The sequence below is a fragment of the Chiloscyllium punctatum genome, chromosome 34 (assembly GCF_047496795.1).
Source record: "Chiloscyllium punctatum isolate Juve2018m chromosome 34, sChiPun1.3, whole genome shotgun sequence".
In the NCBI taxonomy this organism is placed as follows: domain Eukaryota; kingdom Metazoa; phylum Chordata; class Chondrichthyes; order Orectolobiformes; family Hemiscylliidae; genus Chiloscyllium; species Chiloscyllium punctatum.
The window spans coordinates 25,104,442-25,124,158 of NC_092772.1; the positions used below are offsets into that span (position 1 = coordinate 25,104,442).

The 19,717-nt window shown below is 42.7% G+C and overlaps 1 non-coding gene across 1 annotated transcript; it reads right to left on the reverse strand.

Moving 5' to 3' along the window:
• Positions 1-2,277: 2,277 nt before the first annotated feature.
• Positions 2,278-2,349, reverse strand: trnah-gug (transfer RNA histidin (anticodon GUG)). The gene has a single exon. It is a non-coding gene; the product is annotated as a tRNA-His (tRNA).
• Positions 2,350-19,717: the final 17,368 nt, after the last annotated feature.

A 19,717-nucleotide genomic window follows, 5' to 3' on the forward strand; every position in this document is an offset into this window, starting at 1 on the left:
GGTCTGTCGGGAGACTATGAACAGCATCTCAACCAGACCTAGCTCCCGTCTCTATCCCCGCAGACCTCTGGCTTGTGATTTCAAATAAACCTGGTGGAATAAAACCTGGCAACTTGTGACTGCTGAACTTATCACTGCGTTACACATGGCTAATTCACTGAACTTACTGAGTTCACTCCCTGGACAGATGAGCGCCATTTAACATGACCAATCCACCTAACCTACAGACTTCAGAGCAGTGCGAACCACTGATCAAATGTAACATCACATTGAACACTATCTGGATCATGTGTAATGGCTTTACACACTGGCAACTCCGCCTAGTGAAAGCAAGCTGCGCCCATCAACCCGAATTCAATACATCCAAACGCGGTTCTACGCTGTACAACCTCAGTAGTTCTGCTGGAAATGTTTCTGCACTCAGATCTGAATGGGTTCATTCTGTTTTCTTCCTCAGATTCCTGCTTTAAATGAAACACATCAGTCAGGAACAACTCTATATAATGGTTTTGATTGCAACACAAACACAATGTGCAGTTTGCTGAAGTTACGTGTTTGCACTTTCACTGACACTCTGTCTCCCCAGGAGCTGCAGTACTTCCCCAAATGATTCAGACAGCACTGTCCTTCCTGAGACATGTCCCATCGAGAATGCAAGGCCAGCCATGAATAACCTTCACTGGGGAACAGAGCGACAGGTTTAAAACCTTTACGATGCCCCCAGCGGATTATTGAGCCCTGTGACAGGTGGGGACACTAACCACAATACTGTGGAGGACAACAACGTCGAAGGAGGCCCTTCAGCCTGTTGTGGCCGCACTTGTCAAACACAACTGCTTAACGACCTGAATCAAGTTTTCCATCGTTGAGCCCATGATCTTACATGTTTTGGCATCGCAAATCAACATCTCAAGTTTTTTATTAAGGTTAGAATGATTTCCGCCTCTCTGACCCTTTCCGCAAATCTACTCAAACCTTTCTGCCTTTTCCCGAAATCTCTTGGCCCCAGTGTTCGATCTCTCCATCAATAAGAAACGCTTCTTTCAGTCTATCCTATCCATATCCCTCAGTATTTAGTACATCTCAGTCATGTCTTCTCCAATCTCCTCTGCTCGGAGACAAACAGCCCCAGTCTGTCCAATCTCTCCTTACAACTGAAACTCTTCAGCCCAGACAATATCCCAGTGAATCTCTACTGCAACGTTCCCAGTGCGATCACATCCATGCAGTACTCTGAATTGCAGAACTGCACACAGTAATCTAGCTGGGGCCTAATGAACTTTTTTTTTTCTATTCTGTTACAGTATGAGGGCGTCGCTGGCTCGGCAGTATTGATTGCTATACCAAATTGCACAGCGGGTAGTTGAGACTCAACCGTATTGTCGTGATTCTGGAGTCACATGGAGTCCCGAGCAGGTAAGAATGGCTGTTACATTCCTTAAATGACGTCAGATAGTTTTTTTTTCATCAATTGAACATGGATATATAGGAGTTATTAGATTCTTAATTCCAGATATTTATTGAATCCCAATTCTACCACCTAGCATGGTCGGAGTGAAACCCAGGTACCTGGTGTCTGAATTAACAGTTCAGTGTTCAGTGGTAATAGCGCTCGGCCATTGCAGAAAAGCAGTGAAACTGATCTTATCCAATGAAGTCGCTTTTCCCCGATACTGTTCTGTGCCATTTTCCTGAGCTTGCCCCCCCCCCAACCCCCCCAACCCCAATAATATCTGGTCCGTATCAGTAAAAGCTGCTACATGAGTATTGATCTCACAACAGTGGTAACCAAATGGATCAAATGGTCTGCAGGTCCCGATGGTGGGGTTGGGGCATGTTCACCCAGCAACAGTGACCCCAGCCACACAGACTGATCGGTATCAATGGGAGAGTCTGTATTAGATTCTGCAATGCCTCAATGAAATAGGAAATGACTCCGCAAACACATGAGGAAAGAGCAGCGCTCTGAAAGCTAGTGCTTCAATTAAACCTGTAAGACCATAAACTGGTGTTGGGTCATTTTTAACTTTGTACTCCATAGTCCAACACCGACATCTCCAAATTAATGAAATGGGGGTATGGGATGGAAAGTTCGGTTAGTGATCGTAGGAGGGAAGAAATCTCTGAGAACGGGTGGATTTGAATTCTGACATATGAAACACAGAGATGTGAGCGAGCAGAACCTGGAGGAAAAAAATCACCTTGGAGAAAATCAAAACTTTGAAACAACTGATTCCTTTGTGTTTCACAAAAGACAGGGACATACAGAGCTATGATTGCCGTGACTCGGATTCGAACCGAGGTTTCTGCGGCCACAACGCAGAGTACTAACCACTATACGATCACAGCACACCACAGACGAACACATCAAGTGCATGCTCTAAGTACAGTATTATAAGGAATGTTAGGCAGAGCACCAAATGCATACTATCAGTGCTTAGCGAACAGTAGCAAATATGTGGGAACTCAGAATGGTCTGACTGTTTAACATCGGTTCCCCAGTGGCTGTGTTAATTCCATCATTAATGTGTTGAGGGCTGAGATAAATATATTTCTCCAAAACAACAAGGACTCCGGGGACAGTGCAGCTTTTGTTACCTGCACATCCACCAATATCATTTATTGTATCTGTTGCTCCCGGTGCAGTCTCCTGTACATTTGGGGACTGGGCGCCTCCTAGCAGAGCGCTTTAGGGAACATCTCTGGGACACCCGCACCAATGAACCACACAGCCCTGTGGCCCAACATTTCACATCTCCCTCCCACTCTGCCGAAGACATGGAGGCCCTGGGCCTCCTTCACCGCCGCTCCCTCACCAACAGAAACCTGGAGGAAGAATGCCTCATCTTCCGCCTCGGAACACTTCAACCCAGGTTATCAATGTGGACTTCAACAGTTTCCTCATTTCCCCTTCCTCCACCTCACCATAGTTCCAAACTTCCAGCTCAGCACTGTCCCCATGACTTCTCCTGTGTTGTCCTACCTGCCTATCAACTATTCCACCAATCCATTCCACCCTCCCACCAGACCTATCACCTTCATCCCCTCCCACATTTACCGATTGTACTCTATGCTACTTTCTCCCCACCCCCAACCTCCTCTCACTTATCTCTCCACCCTTCAGGCTCTCTGCCTGTATTCCTGATGAAGAGCTTTTGCCCGAAAAGTCGATTTTACTGTTCCTCGGATGCTGCCTGATCTGCTGTGCTCTTCCAGCACCACTAATCCAGAATCTGGTTTCCACCATCTGCAGTCATTGTTTATACCAAGCTTTTGTTGAAAGGCATATTTCAATAGCAATGCAGTTTAACATCGGTTACTTCTCGAGTTTCCCCACACAAGGCAGTAACCACTGCTGCCACATAGTCCCAGATCCCAGCCCCAAAATCAGAGGAACTGAGTGGCGCAGTCGCGAAGATGCAACTTGAAATCGAGATGGGAATGAGGTCGCACAGATACTCGATGGTTCAAGTGAATCAACCGGAGAATGCACAGTTTCTATGATGGTTTATAGGCGCAAGCAATTCCGAGGTTGGGAGTGCTTCTGGTCAAAGGCGGGGCAGAAGGGAAAATCTGTTCCCGTTTATAATAACAGCAATCTACACTGCATCTTGCTGAGACAGCTGAGTGCTGCAACTGGAGCGGGGGCAGCTGGTTTGAAGTTTAATTTTGCTTCACTATCACCCACTTCCCTGGAATGAATTGCTTTCACCATTTTTATTTCCAATTGTTTGGTATCTCCCTGTAGTCTGCAGCTTTCTTCCTCATGGTTAATTGCATGACGAACTGTTGTATGATCTGCACACTGCTAAATCACGGCCACTACAAGTAAATAGGAATCATTGATCTATATGAGAAAACAGTGGAACTCACAGCTGGCATGCTTCATAGGTTTTCAGGCGACACCAGAATTGTAGACAGTGATGAAGATTATCTAAGTTTCAAAAGGATCTTAATCCAATGAGTCGTTGCACTGAAAAATGTAACATGGAGTTCAATCTGGATAAATGGAAGGTATTGCATTTTGGTACAACATAAAGAGTATGGCTTAAAGTCATGATCTCTGTTCCTGAGGTCAGGCTTGTATTTCAAGTTTTATTTGTCGAACGTAAACATCACCGTTTCCGTGAACCAACCCCCAAGGATGACTAGTTTAAAATATCATCCAACACCAACTTCTCCTGGTTGAAGTCTTGACTGTGTGGAAGAAACTGATACTGAGCTGATGCGAGCAAATGTTGCTGCCACCGCCAGTGTCGGAAACACAGATCCAAACAGCAAAATCATCTTTTAAACCCACTATTGCAAAGTTAAGGGCTCAACACGCACCACTTGTGCCACTCAGCTGTCTTAGAAAGATGCACCGGAAATCGCTATGATCGTATAAACGGGGACAACCATTCCTTTGAGCAGGAGCACATTCAACCGAGGAATTTCTTGAGCCTCTGTACCATCACACGCTCACCTAATGCATCACTGGTAACTCTGCGCACTGATTCCCATCCCTATTTCCGGTTGGATCTGGGCGGCTGTGCCGATGTTAAGCTAAAATGCTATTGAAGCATGCATTTCAACAATATACTGTCCTGTCCCCCGAGTCTTTGACGTTTTGTCGAAATCGATCAATCCCATCTTTCAACGTTCTTATTCAAGTGATCTCTACAGCCTCTGAGGACATCGAACTGAAAGATTCAGCACATTCTCAGGTCCCACATGTCTGTCACTGTTTGCAGAGTACGGATATTGTACATTTGCTGTTCTTCCGAACATTTCCTCTGCTAGTATACTTATTGCTGCTTGCAAGCATCCTGTTCTGTGGTTACTGTGATCGTGGTTGTCGGTATTTTGCATTGTGACCACAGCAACCTCGATTTGAAACCAAATCACGGCACTAAGTGTTCTCTCCGTTGTCCTTTTTCTGACACAAGCTCAGAAATTAATTATTTTACCTTCAAATTCCGCTCTCTTACATCTCTGCGTGTCATATATCAGGATTGAAACACTCCCGTTGTCGGAGGTTTCTCTCCTTCCCACGATCATTAAACCTCCTTTCCGTCCCTCCCCCCATTTCTCTGAGGCAATGCCCAATCTATCACTCTCTTTCACATTCATACTGTTCTGTCTGTGCTGCTGCTGCGGTTACTGTTGTTGGGTGAACGTGCCCCAATCCCACCAACGGGGCCTTCAAACAAATCGATCCATTTGGATACCGCGGTTGTGAAATCAATCCCCAAGCAGCAGCTTTTACTGACATAGGCCAGAGACAATTGGAGCGTCAGGCTCATGGAAAATACCCAGGGCAGTTTTGGTGAAAAGACATTTTATTGGAAAAGATCAGTTTTTTTGGTTTTCTGTGTTGGTCTTGTGGTAATTTCATAGGACTAATAATCCAGAGACCCAGGTAATAGTCTGGGTACTCGGGCTTGAATCCCACCATGCCAGATTGTAAAATTTGGATTCAGCAAATATCTGCAATCAAGAATCGACTGATTACTATAGATCCATTGACAATTGTTGAATAAAAAAACCATTTGGTTCACTGATGTCATTTCAGGAAGGAATCTGCTGTCCTTACTTGGTCTGGCCTGCATGTGACTTCAGACTCAGAACAATATGGTTGAGTCTCAATTTCCCTCTGAGCAATTCAGAATGGGTAATAAATTCGGCATAGCCAGAATCGCCCTCATACAAATCCAGAAATTTTAAAACAAATGCTCATTAGACTCAAGCAAGAGTGTTGATTGCAGTTTTGCAAGTCGCAGGGATGTGATCACACTCAGAAAATCGTAGGAGATATTTACCGGGATATTGTTTGGGATGAAGAGTTTCAGTTGTGAAGAAAGACAGGACAGAGTGGAGTGTTTGTCGCAGTGTAAAGGAGATGTAGAGGAGACATGATTGGGTTAGGTATGGACAGGGTTGACTGAACGAGTTTCCCATTAATGGAGGATTAGCAGGGGTCAGAGATTTAAGAAGAAAGTCAGAATGGTTTGAGAAGATGTGCAAAAGTGCTTTATAAGCCAGTGAGTGGTTGGAATTTGGAATACACTGTCTGCATTGTTCAGAATGGCAGAAACCCTTAGAACCTGAATAAACATTCAGATGTGAACTTGTGATGCCATGACATATAAGGCTGTGGGATAAATATTGTGAAATGGGATTCAGTTCATTAGGCAGTTGTTTTTGACAACTGTCATCACAATTGGTTGAAGGGCCTCCTTTGAGTCTCTTGGTCTCGGTAGTATAGTGGTTCGTGTCCCCGTCTGTCACAGGGCTCAATTCTCCACTGGGTCAGTGTAAATATTTTAAACCTGTCGCTCCATTCCCAATTGCGGGTATTGATACCTGTCCTTCCATTCTCGATGGGGCATGTCACAGGAAGGACAGTGCTGCCTGAATCAGTGGGGGAAAGGGCTGCAGCTCTCAGGGAGGCAGAGTGTCAGTGAAAATGCAAACATGTGACTTCGGCAAAATGCACCTTGTTACAGAGTTGGAAAGGAAAAAACATTTGGCAGACTTGTTCCGGATTGAAGTGTTGAAATTGGGTTGATTTGCTTTGATGTGGCTGAGTTACCAGTGTATAAAAGCATTAAAAATGATTCAGGTTTTGCTCACTATAATGGAACATTGGCTCAGTAATTCGCACTGCTGTTCGGTCTGAGGGCTATGTTGATTGGTCAAGTTAAATTGCCCTGTCGTATCCAGGAAATGATTTCAGTAAATTAAGTGAATTGAGTAAAGCGGGAACACGGTCGGAAGTCGCAGGACACCAGGTTATAGTCCCACAGGTTTATTTGACATCATAATGGGGAGGGTTGCCCCTTCTTCTGGTGAAATATACGGGAATAGGGAGGAGAACTAGGTCTTGGTGAGATGCTTTTCAGAGAGTCGACACCGGCTCGATTGACTGAAATGCCTTTCTGCACTGTAGGATTCTGTGATTCTATCGGACAGGGTAATGACGGTGTTTACTGGGGGTAAAGCCACTAGAGTCGATGCTGACGGGGTTTACTGAGGATGAGATTTTATTCACTTGTTGTCTTCGAAAATTTAGAACAGTTATCCCTGAACCAAGAAAGACCTAATTGGGGGTTTCCATGTTATGAAAAGTTTGGACAGAGTAAATAGGTGGAAAATTCCCTATTTCAAGTGAGTAAACATCTAGACGTCAGACATTCAAACCCTTTGATAAAACCTTTGAAGGACAAAGAAAAGATGAGAGCAGAATCGCTGTCACTCCGAGAATCTGTTTTCCAAAATATTTGGAAAGGCACATTTGTTGACATACAAGGAATACATTTCACAAGAGGGCGACAGCGTGTGTCTCGGTAAAGGTGTAGGGGTGGGGCGTAGTCGGTCAGAAGTTTCGGGGAAACAATGTCTAAGTGGGTTGACTTTAAATGTAAAGAAATTTTGTGAACGTGTGCAGCTGAATAAGATTCGTTTCCAAAAACTCTGGATTTTCAAAGATTTGGCATAATATTCTGCCTGAAGCATTGTAAATGGAACTGAGTGGATTTTTCTTATTGTGAAGGAATGATATTACATAATGAATAAGAAGTGACAAGTTGAGATCGACGTCCTGCTTTAATCACTTGCGTTAAAGCTGTGAGGACAAACACCGTGATGTTTGGTCCATTTTATTCTCGGTGAATACTGCCAAAGCAACGAGCAACAAAACTGGTGGGTTTTATTTTGCATTTTAACACTCTGATTTTCTAAGCAGTATTTTCCTTAAGCTGAAATAAAGTCGGAGCAAGTTTGAATACAACATCAATCGTTCCAATGAGATAAATCTAATTCCCTTCCGATTATTACAATGAACATTGTGAGGTTGCAGCAAAGTTAAAATGAAACGAACAAAACAGCGTTTCTTGCAGTTTAATCCAATTTCAGGTTCAGCCATATCAGAAAGGCCATTGAGCAACAACATCGCCTTTATTTCCCTCTCCATGGCTCCTTCTTCACGTGAGAGAGAAAGTGACTGAAGAAATTATGCGTCAAATGTAGGTGTGAATATGACGGAAACTTCTTGTTCTCTGATTCATCCTGACACAGTTCTGATCAGAATGTATCAATGACAGGTATTCATTGTGACGAACATGGCTATTTATTGGAATTTGCTGTTTTTATAATTCTGATGCAAGCAGAAACACAATGGTGTGGATTTGATTCCGCTCTGCAAATTTCTCATCCTTTACTTTCACCACATGTACCCTGATGAGGTCACATGTCACCCCTCTACAAAATGTGCAGAGGAGACTGAACGATTATGGTGTTGTGTTATTATACCGCTGTGCTCCACATTCACGAGTTCGAGTCATACTCTGGTTGCTAACTTCACAAACCGCTCCAGCAGATTTTCTTTGCACCTCACACCTCTGGTATACACTGGATTGAGAATCTTGTTTTTGCCCTTGACTGCACGGGAGATTCAGGAATAATCGACACCACATTAAAGTCAAAATGAAGAGTTAGAGCAGTCATTCTATTCAATTGTACATTAAATTCGTGTAATGAGAAGGAACGCATTTTTCTTTCTGCCCCACATTCCATCTTGTCTTTCTATGAATTTGCATCGAAAGAAAGAGAAACAAATAACAAGTGATCGGGAGCACAAGTTTATCCAGTGGGGTTGTTCATGAGTATTTTAACCTGACACTTCACACAAAGATCTGATCAGTATTTAAAACAGTCACTCGGAATTGGAACCGCAGAAAACTTCTCCACTAAAATGAACCTTTCATTCTTTCACAAATTTCTGCTGTGTGTGAATCATACAACGATCCATCATCCAGCGTGATCACTGACTTGCCAACTGTCTAAGCTCTACCAACTTTCTTTAGTATTCACAGCTTCTGTAAACAGCCACCTGTGCTGTGCCCAGAGTCATTTGTTATCCCCACGTCACAGCACATTTCGTCTTCCTGAGTTTATGAATCTTGTTCCTGATCTGTCTCATCTGTTTAATAAACCTTTTCTATCACTTCATCCCATCCCCCCACAATTCTGAACTTATGAATAAAATAAGGCGTTCGACCAAATGTTAAACAAGTGGATGTTTGCCATTCAGCCCATGGAGTCTGCCCCACCATTCAACGAACTCATGATTGATCTAGATTAGATTCGCTACAGCATGGAAACAGGCCCTTCGGCCCAACAAGTCCACACCAACCCTCAGAAGAGAAACCCACCCAGACCCATTCCCCTCTGACTACGGGCAATTTAACACGGCCAATTCACATGAACGCGCATCTTTGGACTGTAGGAGGAAACCCACGGAAACGCGGGAATGATGTGCAAACTCCACAGTGACAGCTACCCGAGGCTAGAGTTAAACCTGGGACCCTGGTGCTGTGAGGCAGCAGTGCTAACCATTGAACCACCGTGCTGCCCCAATAATCTGTAACTCCTTTCTGCTCACTTAACTCGACAAATTTTCATCATCTTTCTGATTAACTATCTAGCACAGTTTGGAAATACCCAACAGCACAGGTGGCACATATTGTTTGGCCCCTGAACAAAGAAATTACTCCTCAATTCTGAATTAAATGGGCATTATGTAATTCTGAAATTATGTCCTCTGGTGCTCTCCTCACAGCCTAGGGCAAACCACCTGCCCGTATCTACCCTGTCAAGATTCCATGAATATTGAACGTTTATGATTGGTGTTATACGATTATAGAGCTCCTCTTCACCTCCTTTGTTTCGAGGAGAATAATCCCAGCCTAACCAACCATTTCACAAAGCTCCATTTTATACAGAGTTGGCAACATCCTCGTAAACCTCTGCTGTCCTCTGCAGCGTCCTTACATATAATGAAGGCAGGTGGAGAAATTTATGTGAGGAAACGGGTTGAAATATCAGGTGCAGACGGGAATTGGAACTTGAAATCAGAAAGTGATTGGAATCGGATTGATCCACAGAAGGACCAAATGCAGCAATGATAACTCTGACAAATGATAATCTAATCATATTCGATTGACATTCAATGGCTTCATTGTAACTGAATTCCTACGTGTAATCGTCCTGAGAGCCAGTATTGAGGAGAATTGGAACCTGACCACCCATATAAAGAAATTGATGACAAAAACATGTCTGTCAGTCGTTTTTGTTTGATTATTAACTCAACTCATGTCTCCGTGAAGCCTACATCGTCCGCAACGCACACGTTAGATGTTTAACAGGACTCTCTCCATTTGCCTCGGTGCGTGCCGCTGCAATATCACTGAAGGACTAGGACACCCTCCACGACAATACAGTCACTTAACTGTACATTGTAAAACGCCTGAATATTTATTCCCTTAACTGCTGAGGCACAATTGCAGCAGAGTACGCCATTTAGAAAATTCACTGAAGTAAGTCAACCAGGCTTTGTTGACAGAACCTTCAAAGCTCAAAGACTGTACCGACCATAAGGACAAGGTTGAAGATGCACTGAAACGTCACCATTTATGAATTACCCTCCAAGGCACGTACCAGCAGGACTTGGAGAGGAAGCAGTGGTAAATTAATTGAGTGGTGAAGCGGTCTTGATGGCCAAAGAGTTATACTTGAGCCCTCCACCTTTTATATTACAATTTTAAAATATATTGATTATTGCAATGACCAGACTTGTGCTCATTCCTTTGGGTGTTTCCTAAACTGGCGGTTGCTAAAGATCGAATATCATTCTCAGACTGTGGTCAACAATAGAAAATATCCAAAAAGCCTCTCGAACAACTGATCTCCCTGTCCAACAATCTTCAGAGATCAGTGAATATCTACTCCAAGATCTCTTTGTTCCTGTTCACCACTCAGAATCCTCACTGTTATTGTTTCAACTCCACGAATTCATTGCACTTACTGGTCTGGATTCAATTCCATTCTCAATTTCTTTTTTCCTTTCCACCTGATTGAAACATCCCTGCGGTCCCTGGTATTATTCAGCACAGTCACCTACACGACCAATTGTTGCATCGTGTGTAAACTTCTAAACATGACTCCTACAACTAAGTTTGAATTATTGATCTACATCAGGAAACAGTGGTACTCTACTGGAATCAGGCATCCAAGCATGGTTCATTGCTGGATGGGATGAACACCTGCAATAACAGCAGAATCAGACCCTTGCTACCATTTGTAAACCTGATGGTGACTCTGCAGGTTGGACTCCTGACTGATTCCTTCTCACATGTGGGAGTGGTGAATGAACTGCCCACATTGTGACTGAAGAAGTGAGTTTACATTTCAGCGGGTAATTGAATCCCTTCCGACAGACCCCGCCCCCATGGACCTGACTTCATGGAGGCGTGGGTATCCTTGTGACTATTTAGTTTGGATAATCAGCTGAATTTGAGACCACGCTGAGACGACTCCCAATTTTCCCCGTCATCCATGTATCTTTTTTATCCTTCCTTATACTCCCCAGGACTGTGGCCATCATAGTCTGAACAGCATTTGTTGTTCATCCTTAACTCTCCTTGAACTGAGTCAGAGGGAATGTATGGGTGAACCGTACTATTGTGGGTCTGGAGTTATATGTTGGCAGGTCTCTTTAAGGAAGGCAGATTTCCCATTTGAAGGGACATGAATGAATGGGTTTTCAGCAAATTAAAACTTTTTGTCACTCTTCCTTTGAGCGGGTTTATATTCCAGATTTCATTCATCAAATCTAATTACTACCAGCTGCAATGCTCCAGTCTCCAAGGGTTGCAGGCCCAAATATCGTCATTACATTTGCAGATGACACGAAGATTTGGTGGAGTAGCAGGAAGCGTAGGGACTGTCAAAGAATGAAGAAGAATATAGATAGACAAGAGAGTTGAGCGGAGAATTGGTAGATGGAGTTGAATCCAGGCAAATGTGAGGTTATGCATTTTGGGAAGTCTAATTTGAGAGACAAGGATACTGTAAACGGAAGAGCCTTGGGTAAAGTTGATGAGCAGAGAGATCTGGGAGTTCAGGTTCTTTGTACCCTGAAGGTGGCTGCACAGCTGGATCGAGTGGACAAGAAGGCATATGGCCTGCTTGCTTTCACCAGACGGGGCATTGATTGTAAGAGCTGACAGGTCATGTGAAAAAATACAAGATTTTGGTTCAACCGCATTTAGAATGCTGTGTACAGTTCTTGTCGCCAAATTACCAAAACGATATGAACGTTTAGGAGAGGGTGCAGAGAAGGTTTATGAGGATGTTGCCTGGTATGGACGATGCTAACTCTGACGAGAGGTTGAGTTGGTTACGTTTGTTTTCATTAAAAAAAAGAGATTGAGGGGGACCTGATCAACGTCTACAGAATCATGAAGGGTAGAGCCAGGGTGGATAGAGGTAAGCTTTCTCCCAAGTTGAGGGATTCAATGCTCAGAGGTCACGCGTTCTAGCTGAAAGGTGAAAAGCTTTAGAGAGATAGACGTTGGAAGTATTTTACACCGATAGTGGTAGGTGCCTGGAACGTGTTGCCAGCAGAGGTGGTAGAGGCTAGCACAGTAGATTCATTTCAGATGCGTCTGGACAGATGCATGAGTAAGTGGGATGCAGAAGGATACTGATGCTGAGCAATTGGGTGATAGGTTTAGACAGTGGATTTCGATCAGCTCACGCTTCGACGTCCGAAGGGCCTGTTCCTGCGCTGTAAATTTTCTGTGTTCTTTGTTCTTCTTTGTTCACTACTCTGCCAACTTCATCTCTCCCCCTCTGACTTATCACCTTCTCCCCGTCTCCATCCACCATTCGCTTTCCCAGCTACCTTGCACGCAACCCCAACCCCCTCCCATTTATCTCTCAGTCCCCACCCACAAGACTCATTCCTGATTAAAGACTTATGCCAGAACCGTCGATTCTCCCGCTGCTCGGATGCTGCCTGACCTGCGGTACTTTTCCAGCACGACACTATCATCATGAGGGCTCAGCTCAGGCTCTGTATCTGAGAGCGGAGAAGGCTGAGTGAGGAAGTGATTAAGGAGCACATTAAGGGGATCGGTATGTGTGATAGGAATGAACTTCTTATGGGAAGAGTTAACAACCAGGGATCTCCGTTAAACGCAAGTGACAGGATGTTCAGAGGAGATTTAGGAAGAACGTTTTCACTCTGAGAGTATTGTATAATTGGAACTCACTGTTTGAACGTGTGGTAAAGCTATGAGTCATCAAAATATTTCAGGAGTATTTAGCCGAATAGTTGAGAAACTAGAGCACATATGGATAAGGACCAGTACTGGAAAATCGGGTGAAGATAAACAGATGTCTGATGAAAGATCCGAACAGCGCACAGAAAATACAGAGCATGAAAGCATGGGAAGTTTAAAGGCATGGAAACTACCTGCAATCTGTTACAAGTGGTCTGAGGAATGCTACACGCGTCAAAAGGTCATTGGGCAGGATGGGGCCGCTGTGGCAGGATGGGATAAGAACAGTGGAATGCTCCTACACCAATTCCCAGAGTCAGACTGAGGCTGAAAGGTTACAATGGCAGGCTGAGATATAACAATTAGTCAAGTCAGACTCCCTACTAAATATCCTCATGGTAGGTTGGGACAAGTCGTGACAATAAATAGGAAGGGTATGACTTTAAATAATTAATTGATAGTAGAGTCAGCCTGCTTGAGACGCTTGTAGCAGGATATGACATTATATACATAATCAGCGGTTAGTTGAGTCAGCTTTGGACAGGAAAACATTGTGACAGATAGGGTAGCTGAATAACTAATCATGACAGGTTAGTCTGGGATGGAAGATCATTGTAGCACAGGTAGCAGTAGAATTCCTAATAGTGACAGTAGAATAATATTAAGTAGAATTAGATAAAATACATTGTGACAGAAGTAGAACAACAACGGGAACGAACACCATTGGTTTATTGTATAGTTGGAGTGAGGTAATTCTGACCAACACAGTTGGGCATTCTGATAAGCTAACTAAACATGATTAAAGAAAAGTGATGGAGTTAAATTCAGATTAATGCGAGGTGCTGCATTTTGAGAAAGCAAACCTTAGCAGGACTTATACACTTAATGGTAAGGTCCAGGTACTTAGCTCCTTGAAAGTGGAGTCGCAGGTGTCAAATCCCAGTCACTTACATGGCTGTTGTTCTTATAATTATTTCTTCTCTACATGTGTAGAAGTAACACAGTGAGTGATCAATTACAATTGGCAGACGTACATAAGGGGGCGTGTGAAATGCTGAAGTTGTGAGATCAGAGCAGTTTGTATTGACATACACCATTCACTGTTCGAATCTGATACTCAGGAATTCGATTTTGAGCGAAATTTGAGCAGGAAAGCTTACCACGTGATGTAAACCAGTTTGTGTGGTTACTCTGTTGTTTACCTCATTTGTGTGTTTTGCCTCATTGAGCATTTTGAAGTTGTCCCCCTATATAAAAGTTTCGTGCTTTTGCAAAATTATACAAAAGATGCAGTACAATAACACCCAAGGCTGATTCAGTCTACTTGTACAGATATTGACACCTGGAAACAGCACGATGCACTCTCCTCGAGTCTGGAAAATAATTTGCTCCATTCCCACTCTTATGGCTCTTTTCATTCAATCGACTTCTGTTCTTCACCGAATCCGATTCAGCAGATCTTTTCACTGAGTCATTTATTTGTGTGTTTTCAGATCATGTGATCAGAATATCACAGTGGAGGGCCCTGGGCCCATAACCCAGAAACCAGACCATACTCAGGGAACCGTACTCTGCTCTTGCTCATTTCATGAACACCAGGAAGAAATATCTAAGCTCTTAAATATTTACTCACCTGATTTTCAGAAGCAAGATAAACAATTTCAGGTTTCTGCTTTTGTTGTCACACGGACCAAGATTGTAAATGCTGGAACCAGTTGAGACTCTCCGCTCACCCACGTCCATTTTCTCCTCAGAAAGTGTTAAGATGATGGTCTCAATCGGAATCTTCTAAGAAGAATAATCTTTTAATCCATTAATTTCTGGTTTATGGGCCCACCAGTCTCCCGCTGGGCCTCTGAGTTAGCGCTGACCACATCATTATCCCGCAGTCTTCAGCTTTTTGTTGCATGTACCTTCGAGGATGACATCAAACGATCTTCACTGTTAATGTGTGATAATCTACCAATGGAGACAGCTCAGTCCGCGGTGATGGGATAAACACCACCACCCTGCTACTGCTACTTAGTTCATGTGACCAATGCCTTTCCACTTGGTCACCGCGCCCTACATCTGCATTGCATATAAATTGACAAATTTATAGTACTCTCTTGGATTGGTAATCAGGAGCGAGATTGTTTGAATTGTTGAAAAAGTAAGATAAACTGAGAAAATACAGGATATTAAATGGGGAACCGGAAGGGAAAGAGAGAACAGTGAATGATAGTGTTCTGACAAAATTTAAATATCATTGCTGAGGATTCAGGAAATGCTATCATTCACAAACATAGCTCAATGTGGAATGTAACTTTTGGTACAAGCAATGCAAGCAGATTGCAAAACCTTAGTCTGAAAATCTTAGTCTTTCTGCAACTGTTTTAGTTTTAATGAACACACACATGGGATTCAGTGCTGTAATGATCTCCTAAACTGTAGAAGGAAATCCTTGCCTTCGAGGATACGGGGGAAAGTTCACTGATTCATCCCTGTAATGGTAGGACTATCCTCTGCAAGCATATGAGTACAATTATTAAATGATCCATGGAGTTTCGAAAACGAGTTGAAGGGAAAGTCTCCATTCACAAATTAATCATTCAGTAGAACCCAATACAAGGACACATGTAGTGATGGACAAAGTGGGCAAGAACACATAAATACGATACACAGTAGCTACGATAATTACTGTGTGAAAAGTATTGAATTCAGATCCGCGGTGGCCTTTGGTAATGATATTTACTGTCAAGGACTAGTCTGCACTGGAATATCTATAACCCTACTATCATGTATTTGAACTTCAGTTACCTTTAGAATTAGCTGAGACTCACTCAGGTCATGGAGATTGAGTGAAATCATATTTAAAAAGCAAAGAGTTCATCGTGTAACTGTGAAATCAGTCACCCTCAGTGTAATCCTTGACTTCATTCTCCACCAAAGACATGTGAAGAGTTTATAAAGGGCACAAACGCTGCTTCCTGGATAGCAAGATATTAGGAATCCCAGGGACGGGGTTTACTGAGACATAAAATCATCAGCAAGGATATAAATGGTTTCATCGGTATGATAGAGAATGAAGGAGTTTATTCACGAGATGTGGAATTGCTGCATCAGAAACACGCAAGCTTAAACGGAAACAAAAGAGATTTTCACATAATGTGAGGATTGAAGTGACTAAATCGGGGAAGCTCCCTCTTTCGAGTGAATCTACCAATTCAGTTAGGGCTTCAAAACGACTAGTGAATGATTAAGGAATGATTGGATGAGTGTTTCTTCCATTCAATAAAGTTATTGAAATCCTGGATGACTTTCCGGAAATAAAACGTAGATTTCTGATTTCAGAGTATTTTAAAAGACGCACGAACTAACATACAAGGAGGGAATTTACCATTGAAAGAAAGGAAAAGTGTGGGTGTGGATTAATATCGAATTTGTTTTTTTTCAGACACAAAGGCATTTCACGAACACGCACAGCTGAATAAGATTGAGTATAAAAAGTTCATGGATTGAAAGGTGCAGCGTATTATTCAAGGTGAAGCATTGAAAATGGGGCTGATGTCCTAAAATAACTGCAGACAGAAGTGACATCCAAATGAGTAGCAATTGAATCGTCACTTGGAGACGCAACACCTACTTTAAAGATTTGACCACATTCACATGATATCAGGTGTATTTCATGCTTTCTTATCTCCACCAAAAACTTTACTCTGTCTTTTTTTGTGTTTTTCAACAGCACACCACTTCATCGGAAAGATGCTCAGACTAAAATTGAATACAATATTCAGACGGTCCTATGGTACCAATCTTTTTTTTTGTTGATTATTACAATGACCTTTGCGAGTTTGCAACAAACAGCATAACATGCAACCAGCTCAACATCTACTTTCCCGGAATTTAACGCAGTGCACATTGGAAACGTCACCATCTGCTGAAAAATCACCTTCGGCTCTTTCTCCACACATGTCTCTTAACGTTTTAAATATTTGCAGTATGTTTGTTGATCAAGGAGTCATTATCCAGAAAAGGTCGTTATTCAATCCACAAAAACTGGTAGTTTCCCATAAACTTGGCTTTGCTCAATATCACCTTCCATCCTTACCCCTCGACCCGACGACAAATTGAAGCTGCTCCATGTGAGGCTCTGACCTAAATCTTCGGCACAGCACAGCCCACTATACTGGCACAGAGATACCATGCACTGGTCATCTGCAGCACTTTGAGAAACACATTAATGCTTACCTCCACATTCCTGGTTGTACCTTAACGGTTGGGAAACCGAGTTTCTCTGATTCCATGGCTGGTAACTGCGATTACACGATCATCTTCACCAATGGTTTTGACCCCGAGTGAGGCAAGTGGTGAGCTTCTTATTGCAAAGATGGGTAGATTGATAAAATATACAACTTCAACATTTTCCTTCACTAACCCATGAGCTTTTTATTTTGTTTTTCAAATGTAGAAATCTTAAAATCTTCATCTTAAACACACTCAATGACAGGTCTCCATTGTGTCTCTGGCATCAAATTCCAAAGTGTAAACTCCCTCTGAATTCTTCCACCGCAGTCCGCTGTTTGGGATGTGTTCCTGTTTTGGGAAATGCACTTCCCCGTGTGTCACGTGCTGCTCCCAATATACGCTCTGGCACTGCACTCATTTTCCTTCAGACACTTGCTCACTGTGTTACTGTGATCATACAGTGACTTGGTGTCGCACGGTCCAGGAAAATGATACACATCAAGGTTTTTGCATTGTTGAGTTCAATTGTCAGTTTAGCCTTATTTCGGATTTTGAAATTGTCAGTTCTGTACACAAGTTCGTGTCAAAAATATCTGAACGGAAGTAAGGTGTTCCGAATAATGACATTGAGCACTATGCACTCACCTCCAGTCTGGAAAACAATTCCTCAGACAATTTTACACCTTCTGCTGTCACGGGCTCTTCATCTTGTTGACTTCAAATCGCCACAGAATTCAACAGACCTTGTTACATAGTCATTTCTTCAATTGTGTTCAAATCATTGCGAGCAGAGTATCACAGTGGGAGTGCGCTTCCCCACAACCCAGAGGTCAGTCCATACACTTGGAACTGCACTGCGCTAATTATCATTTCGCCAACACCACGGAGAAATATCTGCCGCGCTGCATAATATAAGCAACTCAATTACTCATAGGGTCACATACCACTAAGCATGTCTGACGATGTGACGGCGAGGTAAAGCTGGTGCACTACTAACCCATTATGTTCTACAGTAGGGTGTTCAAATCCCCCTATTACCGACGGTTTTTGTTGTTGCCATTTTTGGATGACCACAACTGACTTTTTGAAATTGGAACTCCAATGGTCAGTTTCTATGCATTACGCCATTATAAAATCTCAAAGAATAATTTGAGCCTTTTGGCGAAAGTGCATTGAAATGTGAATTTAATTGGGATAATGAAAAGGTACGCGTTTCTCTTTTCAAAGTCAAGTTGCTGTGAACTTTTATCATATGAAAGAAATTCAGGAAAACGAAATAACGAGAGATGCGAAGTGCATGTTTATGCAATGCAATTCTTAATGAGTGTTTTGTCCGATGAAATCTGGAGCAAGTTGGGTGGAAGTGAATCATCTTGGTGAGAAGAGCACAGTGAGACAGCACAAAATAATGGAGATATTTCAAAAAGGGCAGGGGATGTGTGTAGGGGCACAGAGAACTGGCTGCAAATGCACAGTCGAGAATTGCCATTGTGGGTGCCGTGCATGGGCATAGACAGACTTAAACATTGGTCTCGCCCTTTCCCCTTGGTCGTGGCATTGATGAATGATGGACATAAGATACAGATAAAGGCAATATGTGGTAAGCAAGGTCCCTCTCGTTATGCACACACTGCATGCATCACATTGAACTATGAACAACTGGAGAAGTCAGCATGTTAACTGCAGGGAATGAACCTAAACTGTGTTTCAATAACCGTAGATCAATGCAACATAAACTTAAAAATGATTTCAATGTCTTTATACGCATGTCATTAACAGATGTTTCATTCTAATACCTGTGTGGTGGAAAGAAGAAGACACCACATTTCAAGGTGGATGACAACACTAGCAATTTTGTCTTGAAATTGAGATCTATTTGATAATTTCACACAGTGAACAAGTTCAATTTAAATAATACAAATCACATTCCCTCACCTGGAATAAAAGTGTGATTTCATTACAAACATTGTCCTTGCTAAGTAGCAGTTACTCAACATGAAAAATAGGATGCAATTTTTATTGAACATACGTCAATTAGCACCATTATCTTACTTCGGATTGACTGCAGTATGCACATGCTAACTAACGTTTAAGAAAGAAAGTCTTTTGGAAATAAAGATTCGGTGGTGATTAAGAATAAGATTAGGTTCTCATGATGTGAATATTCCACCAATGGTTCCAGTAGTAGAAATGGTCAGTGGGCAGTATTTCTACGATGATGTAGAGGTGTGTGAGCTGCCAGAGATAAGAGCTCCCACCTCATCTGGAGCAGCGTCTGCTGACATAGACCAGGGAGCTTTGTGACATCAGTCTGGGAGTTCCAAGCACAACTGGACTAGTTTTTATTGACATGAAGCATCAGGGAGCATTGGGATATCAGACTG